Source organism: Oncorhynchus gorbuscha, linkage group LG24 (genome assembly GCF_021184085.1).
Source record: "Oncorhynchus gorbuscha isolate QuinsamMale2020 ecotype Even-year linkage group LG24, OgorEven_v1.0, whole genome shotgun sequence".
NCBI lineage: Eukaryota > Metazoa > Chordata > Actinopteri > Salmoniformes > Salmonidae > Oncorhynchus > Oncorhynchus gorbuscha.
Genome location: NC_060196.1, coordinates 18,045,014 through 18,070,190, shown reverse-complemented (window position 1 = coordinate 18,070,190; position 25,177 = coordinate 18,045,014). Strand labels below are relative to the sequence as shown.

General features: G+C 44.3%; 1 long non-coding RNA gene across 1 annotated transcript in view; it reads left to right on the top strand.

Annotated features, from left to right (window-relative positions):
• Positions 1 to 19,247, top strand: part of LOC124012040 — a 76,777-nt gene extending 57,530 nt beyond the window's left edge. The window contains exons 3-5 of the long non-coding RNA XR_006834644.1: positions 15,442 to 15,524; positions 18,879 to 19,009; positions 19,188 to 19,247. This is a non-coding gene — a long non-coding RNA (uncharacterized LOC124012040). The remainder of the gene's footprint in view (positions 1 to 15,441; positions 15,525 to 18,878; positions 19,010 to 19,187) is intronic.
• Positions 19,248 to 25,177: the final 5,930 nt, after the last annotated feature.

The following is a 25,177-nucleotide window of genomic DNA, read 5'->3' as shown; positions in this document are numbered from 1 at the left end:
CAGGGTAGCCTAGTGGTTAGAGTGTTGGACTAGTAACTGGAAGGTTCCAAGTTCAAATCCCCAAGCTGACAAGGTACTAATCTGTCGTTCTGCCCCTGAACAGGCAGTTAACCCACTGTTCCTAGGCCGTCATTGAAAATAAGAATTTGTTCTTAACTGACTTGCCTAGTTAAATAAAGGTAAAAAAAATAAAAAAAAATTCTCTGGTCCTTTTGTATACTTTTAACCAGGAGATCTGAAAGTAACCCCACAAGCCAAAAGTGGTCCCCGAAAATTGTGTACTACACCCCAAACTTGCAGATATGAGCACCACGTCATTGCTCTTTCTTTTGCTCGAACGTGTTTTCATCTTGCTTGCATTCAGTCAGATAGCGAGGGTCTGAAGCTCGTTGTCTGGAACTCGAATTGCTGGGGGCTGGCCCATCTAGGGTTTAATGTAGGGAAAATAGTGCCGCACAGATTCCAGAAAACAATAACTTTCAAACTAGGGATTTGATAGGAATGTAGAAAAAGGAACAGGTCAGGCAACTCCTGTCCTGACAGCTCATAGGTGAAGTTTTCCATAGGCACAGATCTAGGATCAGCGTCCTCTCCCCAGGGTAAGCTGACATCAGATCAGTATCTAGCCGTAATTTCACCCTACAACATCCTGACATTGACATTATACTTGTCAAGTCTGGTGTCTTGGCAGAGCCTATGTAAGTTGTTTCAAGTCCTACAAAGTTATTTTAGGCCTGTCTAGACATATATGATTCATGCAAATGAATGTTAAACATTCATTCATTGAAAATGTCAATTTATCTTCCTTACACACACTTTACTGCAGATCAAAATAATACCTTTGCTTTCAGTGACAGTTTGACAAACTGAATAAGTGAAATAAAACATTTGATCTTATTTACTTTTAAGTGAATAGAATTGAAAGTGTTTTGAAGTAGAACTGTGTGGAAATGTCATGGTAGGCTAGTGAGTAAAAAGAGGTGTGAGCTTCTGAAAACATATGGCTTCAAGGGTTGTCAAAGCATTTATTCAGTAAGCCAGACCTTCACAGATTAAATGGAACTTTGATGTGGTATGTCTTCGTCGTGACTTTGTCATGAATGATGGTGTCATGCAGGTGAAAGAGGACCCAAAAGCGACTTGGCGAAAACAGAGTCTTTAATCCAGTAAAGTAAATACAATCAAAAAACACAACTTTCACTCGAAATGACGAGGACAAACTGGAGACTCGATCTTGAACAGCAGGTGAACAGCAGGTTGCCTCGGGAAGGCACTTGAACCAAACAGACTCAGACACCTGCTCACCACGCAGCATCTGAGGAAAACACGACACGACAGGGCGATACACAAACACAGCACGGTGAATTCTAGACAAGGAACCGACAGGGCAGAAACGAATAACAAGGAGAGAAATAGGGACTCTAATCAGGGAAAAGGATCGGGAACAGGTGTGGGAAGACTAAATGATTGATTAGGGGAATAGGAACAGCTGGGAGCAGGAACGGAACGATAGAGAGAAGAGAGAGCGGGAGAGTGAGAGAGAGGGAGGGGGAGAGAGAGGGATAGAAAGAGGGAAAGAACCTAATAAGACCAGCAGAGGGAAACGAATAGAAGGAGAAGAACAGGGACAAGGCATGATAATCAATGACAAAACATGACAGTACCCCCACTCACCGAGCGCCTCCTGGCGCACTCGAGGAGGAATCCTGGCGGCAACGGAGGAAATCATCAATGAGTGAACGGTCCAGCACGTCCCGAGACGGAACCCAACTCCTCTCCTCAGGACCGTAACCCTCCCAATCCACTAAGTATTGGTGACCCCGTCCCCGAGAACGCATGTCCATGATCTTATGTACCTTGTAAATAGGTGCGCTCTCGACAAGGACGGGAGGGGGAGGGAAGACGAACGGGAGTGCGAAGAAAGGGCTTGACACAGGAGACATGGAAGACAGGATGGACGCGACGAAGATGTCGCGGAAGAAGCAGTCGCACAGCGACAGGATTGACGACCTGGGAGACACGGAACGGACCAATGAACCGCGGAGTCAACTTACGAGAAGCTGTCGTAAGAGGAAGGTTGCGAGTGGAAAGCCACACTCTCTGGCCGCAACAATACCTTGGACTCTTAATCCTGCGTTTATTGGCGGCTCTCACAGTCTGTGCCCTGTAACGGCAAAGTGCAGACCTCACCCTCCTCCAGGTGCGCTCACAACGTTGGACAAACGCTTGAGCGGAGGGAACGCTGGACTCGGCAAGCTGGGATGAGAACAGAGGAGGCTGGTAACCCAGACTACTCTGAAACGGAGATAACCCGGTAGCAGACGAAGGAAGCGAATTGTGAGCGTATTCTGCCCAGGGGAGCTGTTCTGCCCAAGACGCAGGGTTTCTGAAAGAAAGGCTGCGTAGTATGCGACCAATCGTCTGATTGGCCCTCTCTGCTTGACCGTTAGACTGGGGATGAAACCCGGAAGAGAGACTGACGGACGCACCAATCAAACGACAGAACTCCCTCCAAAACTGTGACGTGAATTGCGGGCCTCTGTCTGAAACGGCGTCTAACGGGAGGCCATGAATTCTGAATACATTCTCGATAATGATTTGTGCCGTCTCCTTAGCGGAAGGAAGTTTAGCGAGGGGAATGAAATGTGCCGCCTTAGAGAACCTATCGACAACCGTAAGAATCACAGTCTTCCCCGCAGACAAAGGCAGACCGGTAATGAAGTCTAGGGCGATGTGAGACCATGGTCGAGAAGGAATGGGGAGCGGTCTGAGACGACCGGCAGGAGGAGAGTTACCCGACTTAGTCTGCGCGCAGTCCGAACAAGCAGCCACGAAACGGCGCGTGTCACGCTCCTGAGTCGGCCACCAAAAGCGCTGGCGAATAGACGCAAGAGTGCCTCGAACACCGGGATGACCAGCTAACTTGGCAGAGTGAGCCCACTGAAGAACAGCCAGACGAGTGGAAACAGGAACGAAAAGGAGGTTACTAGGACAAGCGCGCGGCGACGCAGTGTGCGTGAGTGCTTGCTTAACCTGTCTTTCAATTCCCCAGACTGTTAACCCGACAACACGCCCATAAGGAAGAATCCCCTCGGGATCAGTAGAAGCCACAGAAGAACTAAACAGACGGGATAAGGCATCAGGCTTGGTGTTCTTGCTACCCGGACGGTAAGAAATCACAAACTCGAAACGAGCGAAAAACAACGCCCAACGAGCTTGACGGGCATTAAGTCGTTTGGCAGAACGGATGTACTCAAGGTTCTTATGGTCTGTCCAAACGACAAAAGGAACGGTCGCCCCCTCCAACCACTGTCGCCATTCGCCTAGGGCTAAGCGGATGGCGAGCAGTTCACGGTTACCCACATCATAGTTGCGCTCAGATGGCGACAGGTGATGAGAAAAATAAGCGCAAGGATGAACCTTATCGTCAGACTGGAAGCGCTGGGATAAAATGGCTCCCACGCCTACCTCTGAAGCGTCAACCTCGACAATGAATTGTCTAGTGACGTCAGGAGTAACGAGGATAGGAGCGGACGTAAAACGTTCTTTTAGAAGATCAAAAGCTCCCTGGGCGGAACCGGACCACTTAAAACACGTCTTGACAGAAGTAAGAGCTGTGAGAGGGGCAGCAACTTGACCGAAATTACGAATGAAACGCCGATAGAAATTAGCGAAACCTAAAAAGCGCTGCAACTCGACACGTGACCTTGGAACGGGCCAATCACTGACAGCTTGGACCTTAGCGGAATCCATCTGAATGCCTTCAGCGGAAATAACGGAACCGAGAAAAGTAACGGAGGAGACATGAAAAGAGCACTTCTCAGCCTTTACGTAGAGACAATTCTCTAAAAGGCGCTGTAGAACACGTCGAACGTGCTGAACATGAATCTCGAGTGACGGAGAAAAAATCAGGATATCGTCAAGATAGACAAAAACAAAGATGTTCAGCATGTCTCTCAGAACATCATTAACTAATGCCTGAAAAACAGCTGGCGCATTGGCGAGACCAAACGGCAGAACCCGGTACTCAAAATGCCCTAACGGAGTGTTAAACGCCGTTTTCCACTCGTCCCCCTCTCTGATGCGCACGAGATGGTAAGCGTTACGAAGGTCCAACTTAGTAAAGCACCTGGCTCCCTGCAGAATCTCGAAGGCTGATGACATAAGGGGAAGCGGATAACGATTCTTAACCGTTATGTCATTCAGCCCTCGATAATCCACGCAGGGGCGCAGAGTACCGTCCTTCTTCTTAACAAAAAAGAACCCCGCCCCGGCCGGAGAGGAAGAAGGCACTATGGTACCGGCGTCAAGAGACACAGACAAATAATCCTCGAGAGCCTTACGTTCGGGAGCCGACAGAGAGTATAGTCTACCCCGAGGAGGAGTGGTCCCCGGAAGGAGATCAATACTACAATCATACGACCGGTGAGGAGGAAGGGAGTTGGCTCGGGACCGACTGAAGACCGTGCGCAGATCATGATATTCCTCCGGCACTCCTGTCAAATCGCCAGGTTCCTCCTGAGAAGTAGGGACAGAAGAAACGGGAGGGATGGCAGACATTAAACACTTCACATGACAAGAAACGTTCCAGGATAGGATAGAATTACTAGACCAATTAATAGAAGGATTATGACATACTAGCCAGGGATGACCCAAAACAACAGGTGTAAACGGTGAACGAAAAATCAAAAAAGAAATAGTCTCACTGTGGTTACCAGATACTGTGAGGGTTAAAGGTAGTGTCTCAAATCTGATACTGGGAAGATGACTACCATCTAAGGCGAACATGGGCGTAGGCTTCTCTAACTCTCTGAAAGGAATGTCATGTTTCCGAACCCATGCTTCGTCCATGAAACAACCCTCAGCCCCAGAGTCTATCAAGGCACTACATGTAGCACCCGAACCGGTCCAGCGTAGATGGACCGACAAAGTAGTACAGGATTTTGATGGAGAGACTTGAGTAGTTGCGCTCACCTGTAGCCCTCCGCTTACTGATGAGCTCTGGCTTTTACTGGACATGAATTAACAAAATGTCCAGCAACTCCGCAATAGAGGCACAGGCGGTTGGTGATCCTCCGTTCCCTCTCCTTAGTCGAGATGCGAATCCCTCCCAGCTGCATGGGCTCAGTCTCTGAGCCAGAGGAGGGAGATGGTTGCGATGCGGAGCAGGGAAACACCGTTGATGCGAGCTCTCTTCCACGAGCCCGGTGACGAAGATCTACCCGTCGTTCTATGCGGATGGCGAGAGCAATCAAAGAGTCCACATCTGAAGGAACCTCCCGGGAGAGAATCTCATCCTTAACCACTGCGTGGAGTCCCTCCAGAAAACGAGCGAGCAGCGCCGGCTCGTTCCAGTCACTAGAGGCAGCAAGAGTGCGAAACTCAATAGAATAATCCGTTATGGACCGTTCACCTTGGCATAGGGAAGCCAGGGCCCTAGAAGCCTCCCTACCAAAAACTGAACGGTCAAAAACCCGAATCATCTCCTCTTTAAAGTTCTGGTACTTGTTAGAGCAATCAGCCCTTGCCTCCCAGATAGCTGTGCCCCATTCTCGAGCCCGGCCAGTAAGGAGTGAAATGACGTAAGCAACCCGAGCTCTCTCTCTAGAGTATGTGTTGGGTTGGAGAGAGAACACAATCTCACACTGCGTGAGAAAGGAGCGGCACTCAGTGGGCTGCCCGGAGTAGCAAGGTGGGTTATTAACCCTAGGTTCTGGAGGCTCGGCAGGCCAGGAAGTAACAGGTGGCACGAGACGAAGACTCTGGAACTGTCCAGAGAGGTCGGAAACCTGAGCGGCCAGGTTCTCCACGGCATGGCGAGCAGCAGACAATTCCTGCTCGTGTCTGCCGAGCATGGCTCCTTGGATCTCGACGGCAGTGTAACGAGCGTCTGAAGTCGCTGGGTCCATTCCTTGGTCGGTTCCTTCTGTCATGCAGGTGAAAGAGGACCCAAAAGCGACTTGGCGAAAACAGAGTCTTTAATCCAGTAAGTAAATACAATCAAAAAACACAACTTTCACTCGAAATGACGAGGACAAACTGGAGACTCGATCTTGAACAGCAGGTGAACAGCAGGTTGCCTCGGGAAGGCACTTGAACCAAACAGACTCAGACACCTGCTCACCACGCAGCATCTGAGGAAAACACGACACGACAGGGCGATACACAAACACAGCACGGTGAATTCTAGACAAGGAACCGACAGGGCAGAAACGAATAACAAGGAGAGAAATAGGGACTCTAATCAGGGAAAAGGATCGGGAACAGGTGTGGGAAGACTAAATGATTGATTAGGGGAATAGGAACAGCTGGGAGCAGGAACGGAACGATAGAGAGAAGAGAGAGCGGGAGAGTGAGAGAGGGAGGGGGAGAGAGAGGGATAGAAAGAGGGAAAGAACCTAATAAGACCAGCAGAGGGAAACGAATAGAAGGAGAAGAACAGGGACAAGGCATGATAATCAATGACAAAACATGACAGATGGCACTTCAGTGGACGGCCTGTTGCATAATCAGCATCGAGGCAAAGATGAATGGAGCAAAGTACAGAGAGATCCTTGATGAAAACCTGCTCAGGACCTCAGACTGGGGTGAAGGTTCACCTTCCAACAGGACAACAACCCTAAGCACACAGCCAAGACAAAGCAGGAGTGGCTTTGGGACAAGTCTCTGAATGTCCTTGAGTGGCCCAGCCAGAGCCCGGACTTGAACCCGATCGAACATCTCTGGAGAGACCTGAAAATAGTTGTGTAGCATCGCTCCCCATCCAACCTGACAGAGCTTGAGAGAATCTGCAGAGAAGAATGGGATAAACTCCCAAAATATAGGTGTGCTAAGCTTTTAGTGGCATACCCAACAAGACTCGAGGCTGTAATCGCTTCAACAAAGTACTGTGTAAAGGGTCTGAATACTGAAGTTAATGTGATATACCAGTTTTTTTTTTTTTAAATTAGCAAACTTTTTTACTGTTTTTGCTTTGTCATAATGAGGTATTGTGTGTAGAACCTAACAGAATATGGAAAAAGTCAAGGGGTCTGAATACTTTCCAAAGACACTGTAAAAGATGATTGGGCAAGTTGGTCCGCCTGCATCCATCGTAACAAGCCCAGTGAAGACAGTCTCCTGTGTTATGCTACTTATTGTTTCATTAAAGTCAACCAAAGCGATGTTCACCTCCGGATTCTTCATATAAAGCATAACACTACAACAGGGAGAGGATCAGATGGCTGTATTATATCGGCTTGCAGATCTACCAGTATCTGCTCATATGACAGGGAAGGTCCTGGAGAGCTACTTTTCAGGCTTTCGTTCCAGCCCAGCACGAACACACCTGATTGATATAATCAAGGTCTAGACTGAAGACTATGTTAAAATAAGCTACATGTTAATTTAGAACAAGCCTTTATTTTACCACAACAACAACGTCAACTTCACCATACTGACTGCGATTTTTTTAACAGTAATAATAATAATAATAATAATGTTGTTTTTATTCATCCACAGTATTACCATTTGCACAACCACATTTCATACACAATTATTTATAGATGATATATTTTCTGGCTTATAATGTTCATTCATCTTCCCTGGTTCTTGTTGTGAACATTTAGGCCCTTTAGGCTGATTCCTGCTATTACTGTACCCTCTCCGCGGGGAAAATATGGAGATAGATAACTGGTTTGTTCAGGATTGTAGAACCAACACAGCTTTCTATTGTAAAGGCTGGTGTATACTAGATGTACCGACTGCCTGTAGAAATATTCTAGTGGTCTACAGACATGTTGACATATTGAACAGTTATAAACCAGCCTTAACTCAAATAAATGTTAGGCATATGTCACTTTGGTGAATGAATTGTTATTTCTGTACATGGGCTCCACTATCCTGACGTGCACTCTCTTTTTCCATTGATGAGCACTCTCTTTCCATTGACGTGCACTCTTTCCCTCGCCAAGCCCCCGCAGTGTGTGTGTGTGTGTGTTTGTGTGTCCAGTACCGACAGGTTTGTTTGTGAGGGTTCCTATCAGCCAGAAACATGAGCAAAGTTATGCAAAGCACTAGAGTTTACAATAGTGCTGCAAAGTGAAGTGTCTATTTTTTTTAAAAGTCCTTATTTCTAAAGTTATGGAACGAGTCAAGTTCCCAACGACTAATAAAGTCAAAATGTGCTTAGCCGGTACTTAGCTTACAGCTATTGAACACACGTAGTGTAGCGCTGTAGCCTCTGTGGAATATTATAAAGGCAATTGAAACCAAGGCCTTGCAGCATCTTACCATGACATGCTACCTCTTCAGGGATCTCAAGCTACAAAGCTGTATATTTTCAGAACAAAGATTATCTGCCTACCAAATAATATCCTGTAACACTTCTTTCCAGACTCCACACTCTGCTTGCACATTAATGATTAATTACATTCATCCAAGAGTTCCTGTGGTGCGATGTCTTGCCAGAAAAGAAAGGCCTAGCTTATAGGTAATTAGTAATCACTGCTGGGATTGGATCATATTGCCCATGTCTTGATTGGGTTCTTTGAAGCAATGCTTCTTGAGGGGTGTGTGTGTGTGTGTGTGTGTGTGTGTGTGTGTGTGTGTGTGTGTGTGTGTGTGTGTGTGTGTGTGTGTGTGTGTGTGTGTGTGTGTGTGTGTGTGTGTGTGTGTGTGTGTGTGTGTGTGTGTGTGTGTGTGTGTGTGTGTGTGTGTGTGTGTGTGTGTGTGTGTGTGTGTGTGTGTGTGTGTGTGTGTGTGTGGGCAAGAGCCACTGATCTCTATTCAAGCACTTTCCGATCAGAAGAGGTAAAAAGCCATTACATTGAAAAACACTGAGAAGAGTGAGGGAAGGAAAAAACCTACATACAGTCTCCATCTGCCACTTACTACTGACAAAGTGAAGAGATCATACAAAAGTAAACTCTTTTTCAGGACACACTGTTCTCAAATGGTCTGCTTTATGGCCAATGATGCAGCTGAGGCCCGAGGAGATGAAGGGATTTTAAAAGGGAATGGATTTGGATGGGAAAGGGTTGAATGTTGATGTATGTACTGTTCTTTCACGTCTTGATAAAGGGACCATTTATGAAGAGTTATCGTGCATTTGAGATCCACTCTACGAGTTGTACAATCTACGTCATGGCGTATTCATGATGTGTGGTATAATATGCTTTAATTCGAACATTTTACCAATATGTTGTGTGGAAAGTCATGATCGTCTATCTTTATACATTGTAGGCCTTTGTCAAATAGTGAACCCAAGCAACAGTAACAGATATCCATGTAGATTGAAGGAACTCAACGGCCTCCCCAGTAGTTTCTTATGGTTTACTACTGCCATCTACTGGGCACCTTGAGAATGAACGAGTGCCCCTTGTTCATATATAAATGATGTTTTTTAAACCAATTTGAATGGTTCCCAGAACTTCCCAATGATGGTCCACTAACTATATGCCTAACGGTGGCCCTTAACACTAAATCTAATCCTAACTTATCTCTAACCTTGACCAATTCTATGATTTGAGAGCAATTGACTCACGTTAACACACTGAGAGTGTTAAACTCATTCATGCTTACCTCTCGGGGTAGTAGAATACTGGTGTTTTCAAAGGCTGCATAAAAACACAATTCAAGGCTTTATCTCTTGCTAACCTCTTTCTAACCTCCCACCATACATTTCTGGCCTCGATGTATGTCTATGACATGGTCTATGATCATAGTAGTTTGTCGTCCACAGCCATACTGATTGTCTAGTGTATAGGTCAAAGGTCGTTCAATAACCATGCCTAACGTATATATAGACTAGATATTCCTCTCAGATAGTACGGTCCTACTGCTCTTTTCCGTGCACGCTCCTCTACCCAAAACCTACTAATCTAGGCACAAATGTTACTCCTGCAATACATCCCCCTGCGACACATCTTCTTGTACGAGGTTGGGCTTATTGAAGCTAATCACATGTTTATGTAGCCAGACTAAACGCTGTGCTCACCAGCATGCAGTTTGGTTTAACCAGGCTGATGTGTATCTAAAATAGCCTATCGAGACCAAAGTGGAGGATGTGACCAAGAAGGGCCAAGTGGAAGGTCTGGCCGTGGAGTTTGACCATGTCGAGGTATTCTTCAATGTTGTTTCAAGTTGAGCTTTTTCCTGGTCTTGTTTCACTCTCATCAACTCATTTATTTGTGTAGGGACTAAAGCGATTTAAAAAATTCACACATTGAAATAACAAGACGCATTGAGCCGCCACACTTTAGCTTGGGCTCATTTCCAGCATTTGATTTGCACCCACTGTCCCTAAATAGCTATGGCACTGGTGTTAATCATTGTAAACCGAACGAATTGCAAAAATTGCTGAAGTTGGAGACTTTTATCTCCCTCACTAACTTCAAACATCTGCTATCTGAGCAGCTAACCGATCGCTGCAGCTGTACATAGTCTATCGGCAAATAGCCCACCCATTTTTACCTACCTCATCCCCATACTGTTTTTATTGATTTACTTTTCTGCTCTTTTGCACACCAATATCTCTACCTGTACATGACCATCTGATCATTTATCACTCCAGTGTTAATCTGCAAAATTGTAATTATTCGCCTACCTCCTCATGCCTTTTGCACACAATGTATATAGACTCCCCTTTTTTTCCTAGGACCATGTCCCAGGACTACCTGACATGAGGACTCCTTGCTGTCCCCAGTCCACCTGGCCATGCTCCTGCTCCAGTTTCAACTGTTCTGCCTTACTATTATTCAACCATGCTGGTCATTTATGAACATTTGAACATCTTGGCCACGTTCTGTTATAATCTCCACCCGGCACAGCCGGAAGAGGACTGGCCACCCCACATATGCTCTCTCTAATTCTCTCTTTCTTTCTCTCTCTCGGAGGACCTGAGCCCTAGGACTGTGCCCCAGGACTACCTGACATGATGGCTCCTTGCTGTCCCCAGTCCACCTGACTGTGCTGCTGCTCCAGTTTCAACTGTTCTGCCTTATTATTATTTGACCATGCTGGTCATTTATGAACATTTGAACATCTTGGTCATGTTCTGTTATAATCTCTACCCGGCACAGCCAGAAGAGGACTGGCCACCCCACATAGCCCGGTTCCTCTCTAGGTTTCTTCCTAGGTTTTGGCCTTTCTAGGGAGTTTTTCCTAGCCACCGTGCTTTTACACCTGCATTGTTTGCTGTTTGGGGTTTTAGGCTGGGTTTCTGTACAGCACTTTGAGATATCAGCTGACGTACGAAGGGCTATATAAATAAATTTGATTTGATTTTGATTTGATTTTCCTACTGTGTTATTGACTTGTTAATTGTTTACTCCATGTGTAACTCTGTGTTGCCTGTTCACACTGCTATGCTTTATCTTGGCCAGGTCGCAGTTGCAAATGAGAACTTGTTCTCAACTAGCCTACCTGGTTAAATAAAGGTGAAATAAAAAATAAATTTTAAAAAACCTACAGCAACAACAACTGCTTACATGTTTTCATCTGCACAGCACCTTGCTCAGGCCCTGTAAATAACCACTCTTGTCTCCCTGAACGTTGATACTGGTCTGGAAGTGGAAGAGGGTTGACTTGAATGAGAATTTGGTGGTTCAATGTCTGGTACAGGTCAACAGGTAGATGGGAAAAGGTGAACGAGAAGCCTTTGGTGGGGCTCCATGTCATCCTTTTATGCAGTTATGTTTCACACCTAAAGAACCATATTAATATGAAAGCAATCTAAGATTGACAGAGCAACTGCAAAAATGACAACCTGGAACACTGCCATTTTGGATCATCAAATTGCCCACCACCCATCATCATCCTCTCCCAGGTTCGTCCATTTCGGCTCCAAACTGGACTCCGAGGATACCGACTGGGATTTCACCATGGACGCCAATGCCTGCAGCATGTACCTCATGAGCAGGGCTTCCTGCCCAAGCTGACCCCCATCATCAACCCCATCTCTCCACTGAGTACACTCCAAATGACCTCTGACCTAAGGATTACAGGAAGACATATGTCCATTCGGCCCCTGTTGTTCCCTGATTATCCAATTATCCTATTGTGTGAGAGAGAGAGAGAGAGAGAGAGAGAGAGAGAGAGAGAGAGAGAGAGAGAGAGAGAGAGAGAGAGAGAGAGAGAGAGAGAGAGAGAGAGAGAGAGAGAGAGAGAGAGAGAGGTGCTGCTGCGGTCAACATGTTGTTTTTCCTTCCTCTGCCCTTCCACCCAGATTAACTGCATTGCATTGAGCCATATGACACTAACTTCTAGCCACTCCTCTTGGGTTTAACCATAAACTGATCAAATGACCGCAAAGTGTAGTCTTAATTAGCGCTCCTTAGCATACAATGCATCCCTCCACTCTGAAATCTCAGTCAATCATGAGTTGGCTTTTATTATAATCAGCTGTCTTTTATGTAAATTGAGAATGCACCAGTTTCTTCAATTGAATAGTGAGTAGTTAATAGTTATTACTAATATATGAATAATTTGGCGAAACACTTTTTGTACACAAAGTCAATAAAGTTCATCGTCCCACTCCCCTTCTTGATCAGCTTTGTAAATTCAACTCAGATGTTGGCCAAGAAGTCTGGAGAATATCATTAACAATGCATCAATGGCCCCAAAGGTAAAGCATCATTAATGTGATTATGTGTGATATGATATGAATAGACAGTATAATTCCTGGACAGCCAATGAGATGGGGCCACAGAGTCCATATCCACTCTATCTGATCGTCTTATCTCTGACCATGTATTTTGTCAAGCAAAACGTAGGCGTGACTATTCGCCGTGTGTCACCACATCCACACTGAGTGTACAAAATATTAGGAACCCTTAAAGTTGATATAGACTGACCAGGTCTATCCAGGTTAAAGCTATGACCCCTAACTTATGTCACTTGTTAAATCCACATACTGAGTTTGATTATGATTTACTTTTAGTCTGGCCTTGACTTGACCCAAACATAGACATCCATCTCTTGCAGACTACCATGCAGAAACAGAATCAAAAGCGCATCTCTATTTTGGTACTGTCAGTCTGTGGCTTGTTTTTGGAGTCAGGTCCAGGAATGGTTGTTATGTCATAATGTCAGGTCGCGCTTGGACCTGCAAACTGTAATGTTGGGGGATTTGAAGGACCACAGTCCTTCAATAGGAAATATCATGTTTTTTTGGTGGGGCAATTTCGGCATAAATGTTGCAGATTGGGAGGTTCAAGTCCCTAGTGAGACAACATGATAGAATGGAGGGATGTATTTTAAGAGGAAACGGTAGAATGATTATTTACTGGGAAAGATGTGTTGATATGTGGCTGTCTGAAGGTTTGACTGAATGATTGTGGGAATGAATGCATATACAAAGTATATGGTTCTCCAATCAGGGGTGAGGGTGGGAATGTGATTATTTATGTTTTGTGTTTGGGTTTCACGCTGTGTGCACTGTGTATGCTGGTCCTGGTGGCGCATTGCCAGCGTCTACGGGCTGGTGATGAAAGGACACCCAGTGACCAGAGCACTCACTGAGGGGAGCGGCCATTCATATTGCTGTTGTTCTAATTAAAATGATATATATATATATATACATATGTCACTTTCCATCCACTCATGTTATTCTCCATCACACAGAATTGTCAGTTCATTGTAACATTTCTAAAATACGGATGTGTTTGATTTCATTGTGCGTTTTAGCAGTGATGTAACGGCAGATTTCCTCCTCTTCATCCGAAGAGGAGTAAGGATCGGACCAAGATGCGGCGTGGTAAATGTTCATGACGATTTTAATAAGAAAAGCACTGGACGCTATGAAATACAAATGAATAAACGATACCGTGAAATAAACCAAACCGAAACAGTACCGTGTGGCGAAAAACACACACACGGAAACAAACACCCACAAACCAACAGTGAAACCCAGGCTAACCAAATATGGTTCTCAATCAGGGACAACGATAAACAGCTGCCTCTGATTGAGAACCATACCAGGCCGAACACAGAAATAGAAAAAACATAGAAACATAAAAATAGACTGCCCACCCCAACTCACGCCCTGACCATACTAAATAAAGACAAAACAAAGGAAATAAAGGTCAGAACGTGTCAAGTGATCTGTTTTCTTTCTTTTTCTTTCTTTTCTTTCTGGAATGTATTTTATATACCTGTAATACACCTCATACACAAACACCAAAGAGAAGAGCATGCAATATTGAAAACATAACATTTTAGACAGTTAACAGAACCGATAACTATATTTACATATGACAAACAATCAAGTACAGTTGACAATAATTAAAAGCAATCAACAGTGGGGGGTGGGGGTAATCAAAACAAGTTGCCTAGGACAGACGAGCAAATTGGTAAACTTCTGAGAGAGAGAGAGAGAGAGAGAGAGAGAGAGAGAGAGAGAGAGAGAGAGAGAGAGAGAGAGAGAGAGAGAGAGAGAGAGAGAGAGGTGCTGCTGCGGTCAACATGTTGTTTTTCCTTCCTCTGCCCTTCCACCCAGATTAACTGCATTGCATTGAGCCATATGACACTAACTTCTAGCCACTCCTCTTGGGTTTAACCATAAACTGATCAAATGACCGCAAAGTGTAGTCTTAATTAGCGCTCCTTAGCATACAATGCATGTGAGAGAGTGAAATTAGCCTACATGAAGGGGTTGAATTGATTAGGTGGCGATGAAATTCAGATTAGCTAGTAATGTTTTCCAGAACATACTCGGTGTTTGAAAGGTTGTTGACATTGTGATTTGTTCCATGTGTATATATTCAATGATCAGTTGGTGCTAATGCTGTATGGAGTTATTTTTGTTTATCCAGTTTTGAAAGATGCATTTCTTCTCCAGAGCAAAATAAATACAGAAAAGTTTGTTTTGTTGGGGTAGAAGGTCAAAGTTGCCTAGGTCGCCAAGGAGACAAATGCCCTGTGTATAGGCTACCTGGCTCTAACATACATTCTTTGTCCTGATCTTGTCCACATTCTGATTGTGCCCACATTTCCATACAGGTGTAGATGAAATAAGCTGCCTTTAGGACATTCATAGGCAGCCCAATTCTGATTGTTGTTCACTAAATCAGATCAGATCTGAAAAATATCTGATTTAAAAATATCTTATGTGATTTTTCAAAAGACGAATTAGTTGAAAAAAAGGTTGAAATTGGACTGCTTTTGTAAATGCAGACTAGAAAAGATATGTGGGAACTCCTTCAAGACTGTTAGAAAAGCATTCCAGGTGAAGCTGGTTGAGAGAATGCCAAGAGTGTGCAAAGCTGTCATCAAGGCAATGGCTAATTTTGAAGAATCTCAAATATAAAATATATTTTCATTTGTTTGACACTTCTTTGGTTACTACATGATTGTACATGTGTTATTACATAGTTTTGATGTAAATAGTGAAAAAATAGAAAAATCCTGGATGGAATAGGTGTGTCCAAATTTTTGACTGATACTGCATATTTTTTTTTTCAGGGACAGGTGGCAACTGATGCATTCATTTCACTCCATTGCATTGGCTTGGCAGGACAAAACCGTTGTGCCCTACTGGTTTGGAGGTAAGACATTTTAACAACATCCGCTATAAAAAACAAGTCGATGTCCGCGCCCCCCTGAAATCTAATTAGCACAATAAACAATTCGCCATAAAAATATGTCAGTTTAATTAAGCTAGATATGTTTTTTTGCATTGGATGTATCTGCCCATGTCGCACTTCTGCATCTGAGCTGAAAGGTGACAGAGATAGAGCAACCTTTGTCAGTCCAGAGACATCCCGAGAATTGGTCTTGTCACAAAAGTTTCTGTACAATCCCGATTATGACTCCTCTGTGGAAAGATGAGGTTTCCACATATACGTACTGTACGTGTGGGTTGTTTTGCTCTAGGATACTCACAGGCCCCAAAAGACTTGTCTGAATGTCCCCCGCTACCAGTTGAAAACATTTATGGAATGATCAATAGGGACGGTTTAGTGCCAAAAAAATATATATTTTAAATGCATGTAAAATATATATATATATATATTCATGTTTGCTGATGTTTCTTAAACCTCTCAGATATAAGATAGACACTTCAGAAAAAACTTTTAGGGGAGGACTATCTGTTTTTCATGAAGTGAATCTGTTATTCAATGCGTTTGTATGGCCTAATAGCAGTAAGGCCAAATTAAATTTTTCTTTAAAAAGTATGTAAACATTTTTTCAAGATACTTCAAGGGCTCTTAAAAATTCAAAATAAAATAGCAAAATGATCCTTGGTATGACCTTCTTAAAACAATAGCTTAGTTGAAATTGAAGCAGTGAGTTTAATTTCTCCCCATATGGCCTTTTGTTTCTGTTCTGTTCTCAGGTTTTTATTTTTATTTATTTCACCTTTATTTAACCAGGTAGGCAAGTTGAGAACAAGTTCTCATTTACAATTGGGACCTGGCCAAGATAAAGCAAAGCAAAGCCGGTTGAAGCACATCCCAACCCATCACTCAGACAGATGTAGAACTTGGGCACCTCCAGTCCAACAGGAAAATCACCCTATCCCAGGAGTTTAGTCAGGAGATTAATCAGCAGTGTTCAACATCACTACTGCATAATAGAAATAGAGACACACAATTGCTATGTGGTCTCCCGATTAAATGTCCAGATGGTGCAGTTGATGTAATCTGTCCATCTATATGAAAATTACCCTGCTTAATTGTCTAGTGATATTGCAGTTTACATATCTATTTATGGCTCTACCGACTCCAGGACATTCTTTTTTCAAGTAATGTGAGCAAAAAAATATTTCATTTTATATGGAATGGCAAACCAGATAAAGTTAAATGGGAATATTTTTATACAAGTTTGGAGGGCTAAAACTATGAAATATTAAGACATTAAACCTCTCTCTTAAAGCTTCTATTATACCGAAATTGTATCTAAATACATCCAACTTTTAAAAGGGGGTCTCTTTGCTGTTATCCAGATTAAATCTATCCATTTCGGGTTGATTGACAATGGAACCCTGTTTAAAGTTTCCTGCTTTTTAAATGAAACGGTAAAATTGTCAAACAAGTAATTAATCACGGTGAAGGAAATGTATGCTCTTTCCAAAATTATAACCAACTCGTCGCAGCTCAGCCACAAAAAGGAAGAGGCGGTGACTGAAAAGAGAAAGCAATGAATTAGTTTGTCTGTTACCAATTTAAAAATGATAATGGCTTAAAATGACCAATTTAGTGTACAAAACATTAAGGACACCATCTTAATATTTAGTTGCATACACCCTTTTGCCCCGTGAAAACCCTCAATTCGTCTTGGCATGGACTCTACAAGGAGTCAAAGCATTCCACAGGGATGCTGGCCCATATTGACTCCACTGCTACCACAGTTGTGTCGAATTGTCTCAATGTCCTTTCGGTTGGTGGATCTTCTTTTTTTTTACACACAGGAAACTGTGAGTGAGAAACCCAGCAGCGCTGCAGTTCTTCACACAAACCGGTGCACCTGGCACCTACTACCATACCCCATTCAATGGCACTTAAGTATTTTGTCTTGACCATTCACCATCTGAATGGCACACATTCACAATCCCTGTCTCAGTTGTCTCAAGGCTTAAAAATCAATATGTGACTTGTTTCCTCCCCTTCATCTACACAGATTAAATGGTATCTATAACAAGTGACATCAGTAAGGGATCATAGCTTTCACCTGGATTCACCTGGTCAGTCAATGTCATGGAAAGAGTAGGTGTCCTTACTGTTTGGTACACTCAATGTAAATCGTAGAACGTATCAGTGTCACCTACGGTCAAGTTGGTTCACAACTATTTTGCATAGAAATTCAAGATAGTTGGGAACAGATTGTCGAAGTCTCAACACCATCCCATAGGATTTAGGAACTGATATACAAAACAACATTTGACGCATCAATCAACTGTCATGTCTGTGCAGACTACCACGCAGAAACAGAATCAAAAGAGCATCTCGAATGGTACTGTCAATCTGTGGCTTGTTTTTGGAGTCAGGTCCAGGAATGGTTGTTATGTCATAATGTTGGACCTGCAAACTGTAATGTTGGGGGATTTGAAGGACCACAGTCCTTCAATAGGAAATATCATGTTTTTTTGGTGGGGCAATTCTGGCAGAAATCTTGCAGATTGGGAGGTTCAAGTCCCTAGTGAGACAACATGATAGAATGGAGGGATGTATTTTAAGAGGAAACGGTAGAATGATTATTTACTGGGAAAGATGTGTTGATATGTGGCTGTGTGAAGGTTTGACTGAATTAATGTGGGAATGAATGCATATACAAAGTATATGGTTCTCCAATCAGGGGTGAGGGTGGGAATGTGATTATTGTATGTTTTGTGTTTAGTTATTTATATTTAGTGTTTTGGTTTCACGCTGTGAGCACTGTGTGTGCTGGTCCTGGTGGCGCCCTGACGGCATCAAGGGTCAGGTGGGGACAAGGCACCCACTGACCAGAGCACCCACTGAGGGGAGCGGCCATTCCTATTGTCTTAGTATTGTATTGTTGTTTTAATTCAAATGATATATATATATATATATATATATATATATATATATATATATATATATACAGTATATATAATTTTACATCCACTCATGTTATTCTCTATGACATAATTGTCAGCTCATTGTAACATATGAAGTTCATTCTAAAATACAGAAGTAGGTTATTTCTTTCCCAGGAAACTGCACTCTGTGCAAATTTGTATTGCTGCCCAGGACAAACACTATGTTCAACTATTCTTGACCTATAATTTAAACCACAATGAGTTAATTAAATGAGGTGTTAGTGATGGCTGGAACAATACAATTACATTTGTCCATATTCTTTATCTCTTAAATTTGCTGACTTCAAATAGTTATCTTAACATTGCTTCTTTTTTGGTGTACCATCTCACAATCTTGCAGGCAAAGGAAGACCCGATCACTTGGCAGAGTATGGATGAGGATGCCCTTAAAAGACTGGGGAAGAGCTGGTGCATTGCGCCACAGTACAGGCAGACATGTATAGGGAAGATGTGGGATCTACGTTGATCAGGGTATCAATCTTTGGGACCGATCCCTTCTCATCTGAAGTAAACAGTATTTATGCTGCAATAGTTTATGTGTCGGGGGACTAGGGTCAGTTTGTTATATCTGGAGTACTTCTCCTGTCTTATCTGGTGTCCTGTGTGAATTTAAGTATGCTCTCTCTAATTCTCTTTCTCTCTCTCGTAGGACCTGAGCCCTCGGACCATGCCTCAGGACTACCTGGCATGATGACTCCTTGCTGTCCCCAGTCCACCTGGCCGTGCTGCTGTTCCAGTTTCAACTGTTCTGCCTGCGGCTATGGAATCCTGACCTGTTCACCGGACGTGCTACCTGTCCCAAACCTATTATTTGACCATGCTGGTCATTTATGAACATTTGAACAATTTGGCCATGTTCTGTTATAATCTCCACCAGGCACAGCCAGAAGAGGACAGGCCACCCCTCATAGCCTGGTTCCTCTCTAGGTTTCTTCCTAGGTTTTTGCCTTTCTAGGGAGTTTTTCCTAGCCAACGTGCTTCAACACCTGCATTGCTTGCTGTTTGGGGTTTTAGGCTGGGTTTCTGTACAGCACTTTGAGAAATCAGCTGATGTACGAAGGGCTATATAAATACATTTGATTTGATTTGACTAAACAGATCAAGTGCACTTTGCTCAGCAGTACATGTCAGTTCTATTTGATACACTAAACACTAAGCACTAAACTCCAAAGATGGTCCTCTTCATGATGCCCTCTCATATCTTGTAAACACAACAGAGAGATCTGCTGCTAGTTAGTGCTGCTGTGCGTTTTAGCAGTGAACTGTTTTATTTTTCTTTATTTTTGCAATGGAATGTATTTTATATACCTGTAATACACCTCCATACACAAACACCAAAGAGAAGAGCATGCAACATTGAAAACATACAATTTTAGACAGTTTACAGAACCTAGAACTATATTTTACATATGACATAAACAATTCAGCACAGTTGACAATCATTAAAAGCAATCAACAGTGTGTGTGTGTGGGGGGGGGTCATCAAAACAAGGTCCATAGGACAGACGAGCATATCGGTAAACTTCTGTGAGAAGAGAGAGAGAGAGAGAGAGAGAGAGAGAGAGAGAGAGAGAGAGAGAGAGAGAGAGAGAGAGAGAGAGAAACAGAGAGAGAGAAACAGAGAGAGAGAAACAGAGAGAGAGAAACAGAGAGAGAGAGACAGAGAGAGAGACAGAGAGAAACAGAGAGAAACAGAGAGAGAGACAGAGAGAGAGAGAGAGAGAGAGAGAGAGAGGGAGAGAGAGACAGAGACAGAGAGATAACAGAGAGAGAGACAGAGAGAGACAGAGAGAGAGAGACAGAGAGAAACAGAGAGAGAGACAGAGAGAGAGAGAGAGAGAGAGAGAGAGAGAGAGAGAGAGAGAGAGAGAGAGAGAGAGAGAGAGAGAGAGAGAGAGAGAGACAGAGAGAGAGAGAAACAGAGAGACAGAGAGAGACAGAGAGAGAGAGAGAGAGAGAGAGAGAGAGAGAGAGAGAGAGAGAGAGAGAGAGAGAGAGAGAGAGAGAGAGAGAGAGAGAGAGAGAGAGAGAGAGAGAGACAGAGAGAGAGAGAAACAGAGAGACAGAGAGAGACAGAGAGAGAGAGAGAGAGAGAGAGAGAGAGAGAGAGAGAGAGAGAGAGAGAGAGAGAGAGAGAGAGAGACTGTAAACTGTATTGTTGGGGGATTTGAAGGACTACAGTCATTCAATAAGAAATATCATTGTGCTCTTGGGTAAAGTGTTTATTTTTGGGGCAATTGCAGCAGAAATGTTGCATATGGGGAGGTTCAAGTCCCTAGTGAGACACAATGGTAGAATGGAGGGATATATTGGGATACAGTATATTGGAGAGAAATGGTAGAATGATGATTTACTGGGAAAGATGGGTTGATAGTGGTTGTCTGAAGGTTTGATTGAATAAATGTGGGAATACATGCATCCACAAATACACAGTATAACTGCTTGAGGTCCTCCAATCGGGTGTGAGGGTGGGAATGTGATTATTGTATGTTTTGTGTTTAGTTATTTATGTTTTGTGTTTTGGTTTCACACTGTGTGTGCTGGTCCTGGTGGCACCCTGCCAGCATCTATGGGCGGGTGGGGGCAAGCGTACCCAATGACCAGAGCACCCACAGTGGAGTGGCCATTCGTATTGTCTTTATATTGCATTGTATTATATTGTTGTCATTTTAATTTAAACTATATACAGTATAAATATATACATTTCAGTCCACTCATGTTATTCTCTATCATGCACAATTGTCGGCTCAATGTAACATATGAAGTTCATTCTAAAATACAGACGTTGGTGATTTCTGTCCCAGGAAACTGCACTCTGTGCACAGTTGTATTGCTGCCCAGGACAAACACAATGTTCAACTATTCTTGGCCTACAATTTAAACCACAATTAGTTAATTACATGAGGTGTTAGTGATGGCTGGAACAATACAATTACATTTGTCCATATTCTTTATCTCTTAAATTTGCTGACTTCAAATAGTTATCTTAACATTGCTTCTTTTTTGGTGTACCATCTCACAATCTTGCAGGCAAAGGAAGACCCGATCACTTGGCAGAGTATGGATGAGGATGCCCTTAAAAGACTGGGGAAGAGCTGGTGCCTTGCGCCACAGTACAGGCAGACATGTATAGGGAAGATGTGGGATCTACATTGACCAGGGTATAAATCTTTAGGAGTGATCCCTTCTCATCTGAAGAAAGCAGCAAGTGCTGAGCAGCACTTTGCTCAGCAGTATCCTGACATGTCAGTACAATTTGATAATGCACTAAACTTCAAAGATGGTCCTCTTCATCTTGTAAACGCAACAGAGAGATCTGCTGCTTGTTTGTGCTCCTTAGTGTTTTATGAGTAATCGCACCTCTCTGATTCAGAGGGGTTGGGTTAAATGCGGAAGACACTGTCACGCCCTGACCTTAGTATTCTTACTTTTCTTTATTATTTTGGTTAGGTCAGGGTGTGACGAGGGTGATATATGTGTTTTCCTGTCTAGGGTTTTTGTATGTTTATGGGGTTGATTCTAGTCTAGGTATTTTTATGTCTATGGTTGCCTAGATTGGTTCTCAATCAGAGGCAGCTGTATATCGTTGTCTCTGATTGGGGATCCTATTTAGGTAGCCATATTCCTTGGGTATTTTGTGAGTTATTGCCTATGTATAGGGGCCTGTGTCAGCACCAGTGTTTATAGCGTCACGGTCGTTTTGTTGTTTTGTCTATGTATAGTTGCATGTCAGCACCAGTGTTTATAGCTTCATGTTCGTTTTGTTAGTTTAAGTGTTCTTCCTTTAATAAAGAGTATTCTCATCATGCTGCGCCTTGTTCTTCTCGTTACAACGAACGTGACAGAATACCCCACCAAAAAAGGACCAAGCAGCATGAAAAGGAGGAGCAGCGTATAATGGAGCAGACAGCACGGACATGGGATGAAATACTGGACGGTAAAGGATCCTGGATGTGGGAGGAGGTACTGGCAGGAGAGGATCGTCTACCATGGAGGCAAGTGGAGATAGCACTGGAGGAACGGCGATGATAAGGGAACACGACTAGCACGGAAGCCCGAGAGGCAGCCCCAAGATTTGTTTTTTTTGGAGGGGGGGGGCTAACGAGGAGATTGGCTGAGTCAGGTAGCAGACCTGAGCCAACTCCTCGTGCTTACCGTGGGGAGCGTGAAACTGGTCAGGCACAGTGTTATGCAGAGATGCACGTGATGTCTCCAGTGCGCTATTCTAGCTCGGTGGGTTCTATTCCAGCTCCTCGCATTGGCCGGGCTAGAATGGGCATCCAGTCAGGAAGGAGGGTGCCGGCTTAGCGCTCCTGGTCTCCAGGATATTCTGCGCCGGCTCTGCGTACTGTTTCTCCGTCCTGTGCAGTGCCCTGCATTTGCAGGGCGAAAATAAACATCCAGCCAGGGCGGGTTGTGTCAGCTCTACACTCCAGACCTCCAGTGCGCCTCGACAGTCCAGTAGGTCCTGTTCCTCCATCCCCACACTTGCCCTGAGGTGCGTGTCCCCAGCCCAGTACCACCAGTGCCAACACCACGCACCAGGCTTCCTGTGGGTCTCCAGAGCCCAGTATGCCCTGTTCCTCCTCCCTGCACTCGCCCTGAGGTGCGTGTCCCTAACCCGGTACCACCAGTGCCGGCACCACGCACCAGGCCTCCAGTGCACCTCCAGGGTCCAGTACTCCCTGTTCCTGCTCCTCGCACTCGCCATGAGTTGCGGGTCCCCAGCCCGGTACCACCAGTGCCGGCACCACGCACCAGGCCTACAGTGCGCTTCGCCAGTCCAGAGCGTCCGGCGACAGTACCCAGTCCAGAGCATTCGACGACAGTACCCAGTCCAGAGCATCCGACGACGGGCCACAGACCGGAACCTCCAACGACGGGCCACAGACCAGAACCTGCAACGACGGGCCACAGACCGGAACCTGCAACGACGGGCCACAGACCGGAACCTGCAACGACGGGCCACAGACCGGAACCTGCAACGACGGGCCACAGACCGGAAACTCCCACGACGGGCCACAGACCGGAAACTCCCACGACGGTCCTCAGCCCGGGGTCCCCAGCCCTCAGTGTAAAGAAGGGGCGTCCAGAACCTAAACCACCACCAAAGTTAGATGCCCACCCAGACCCTCCCATATAGGTTTAGGTTTGCAGCCGGGTACTGTCACACCCTGACCTTACTGATTACAGGCCTCTCTCATCTTTTTAAGTTGGAGAACTTGTACAATTGGTAGCTGACTAAATACTTTTTTTGCCCCACTGTACACCTTAGCCAAATACATTTCAAATCAGTTTTTCACAATTCCTGACATTTTAATACTAGTAAAAATTCCCTGTTTAAGGTCAGTTAGGATCACCACTTTATTTTAAGAATGTGAAATGTCCGAATAATAGTAGAGAGAATGATTTATTTCAGCTTTTATTTCTTTCATCACATTCCCAGTGGGTCAGAAGTTTACATAAACTCAGTTAGTATTTGGTAGAATTGCCTTTTAAATTGTTTAACTTGGGTCAAAGGTTTTGGGTAGCCTTCCACAAGCTTCCCACAATAAATTGGGTGAATCTTGCCCCATTCCTCCTGACAGAGCTGGTGCAACTGAGTCAGATTTGAAGGCCTCCTTGCTCACACATGCTTTTTCAGTTCTGCCCACAAATTTTCCATATAATTAAGGTCAGGGCTTTGTGATGGCCACTCCAATACCTTGACTTTGTTGTCCTTAAGCCATTTTGCCACAACTTTAGAAGTATGCTTGGGGTCATTGTCTATTTGGAAGAGCTTTAACTTCCTGACTGATGCCTTGAGATGTTGCTTCAATATATCCACATAATTCTCCGTACTCATGATGCCATCTATTTTGTGAAGCGCACCAGTCCCTCCTGCAGCAAAGCACCTCTACAACATTATGCTGCAACCACTGTGGTTCACGGTTGGGATGGTGTTCTCCGGCTTGCAAGCCTCCCCCTTTTCCTCCAAACACAATGATGGTCATTATGGCCAAACTGTCTCCTTCCTGAGCGGTATGACGGCTGCGTGGTCCCATGGTGTTTATACTTGCGTACTATTGTTTGTACAGATGAACGTGGTACCTTCAGGCATTTGGAAATTGCTCCCAAGGATGAACCAGACTTATGGAGGTCTATATTGTTTTTCTGAGGTCTTGGCTGATTTCTTTTGATTTCCCCATGATGTCAAGCAAAGAGGCACTGAGTTTGAAGGTAGGCCTTGACATACATCCACAGGAATACCACCAATTGACTCAAATGATGTCAATTAGCCTATCAGAAGATTTTCACTGTAGTGTCCAAAACGTCTTTCAAGCTGTCAGGCAGCAAGAGCCTCTCGGTGGATGCTGCAGTGTACCCAAGTGGCATCGGGAGCAGTATTGTCCCAGCCATATCCGCGGCAGCAGGAAGAAATAAGTCCTCCACAATAGTATGGGGCTTGCCTGTCCTAGCATCCGCTACAAGACCATGGTGCTTGCCTACGGAGCTGTGAGGGGAACGGCACCTCAGTACCTCCAGGCTCTGATCAGGCCCTACACCCAAACAAGGGCACTGCGTTCATCCACCTCTGGCCTGCTCGCCTCCCTACCACTGAGGAAGTACAGTTCCCGCTCAGCCCAGTCAAAACTGTTC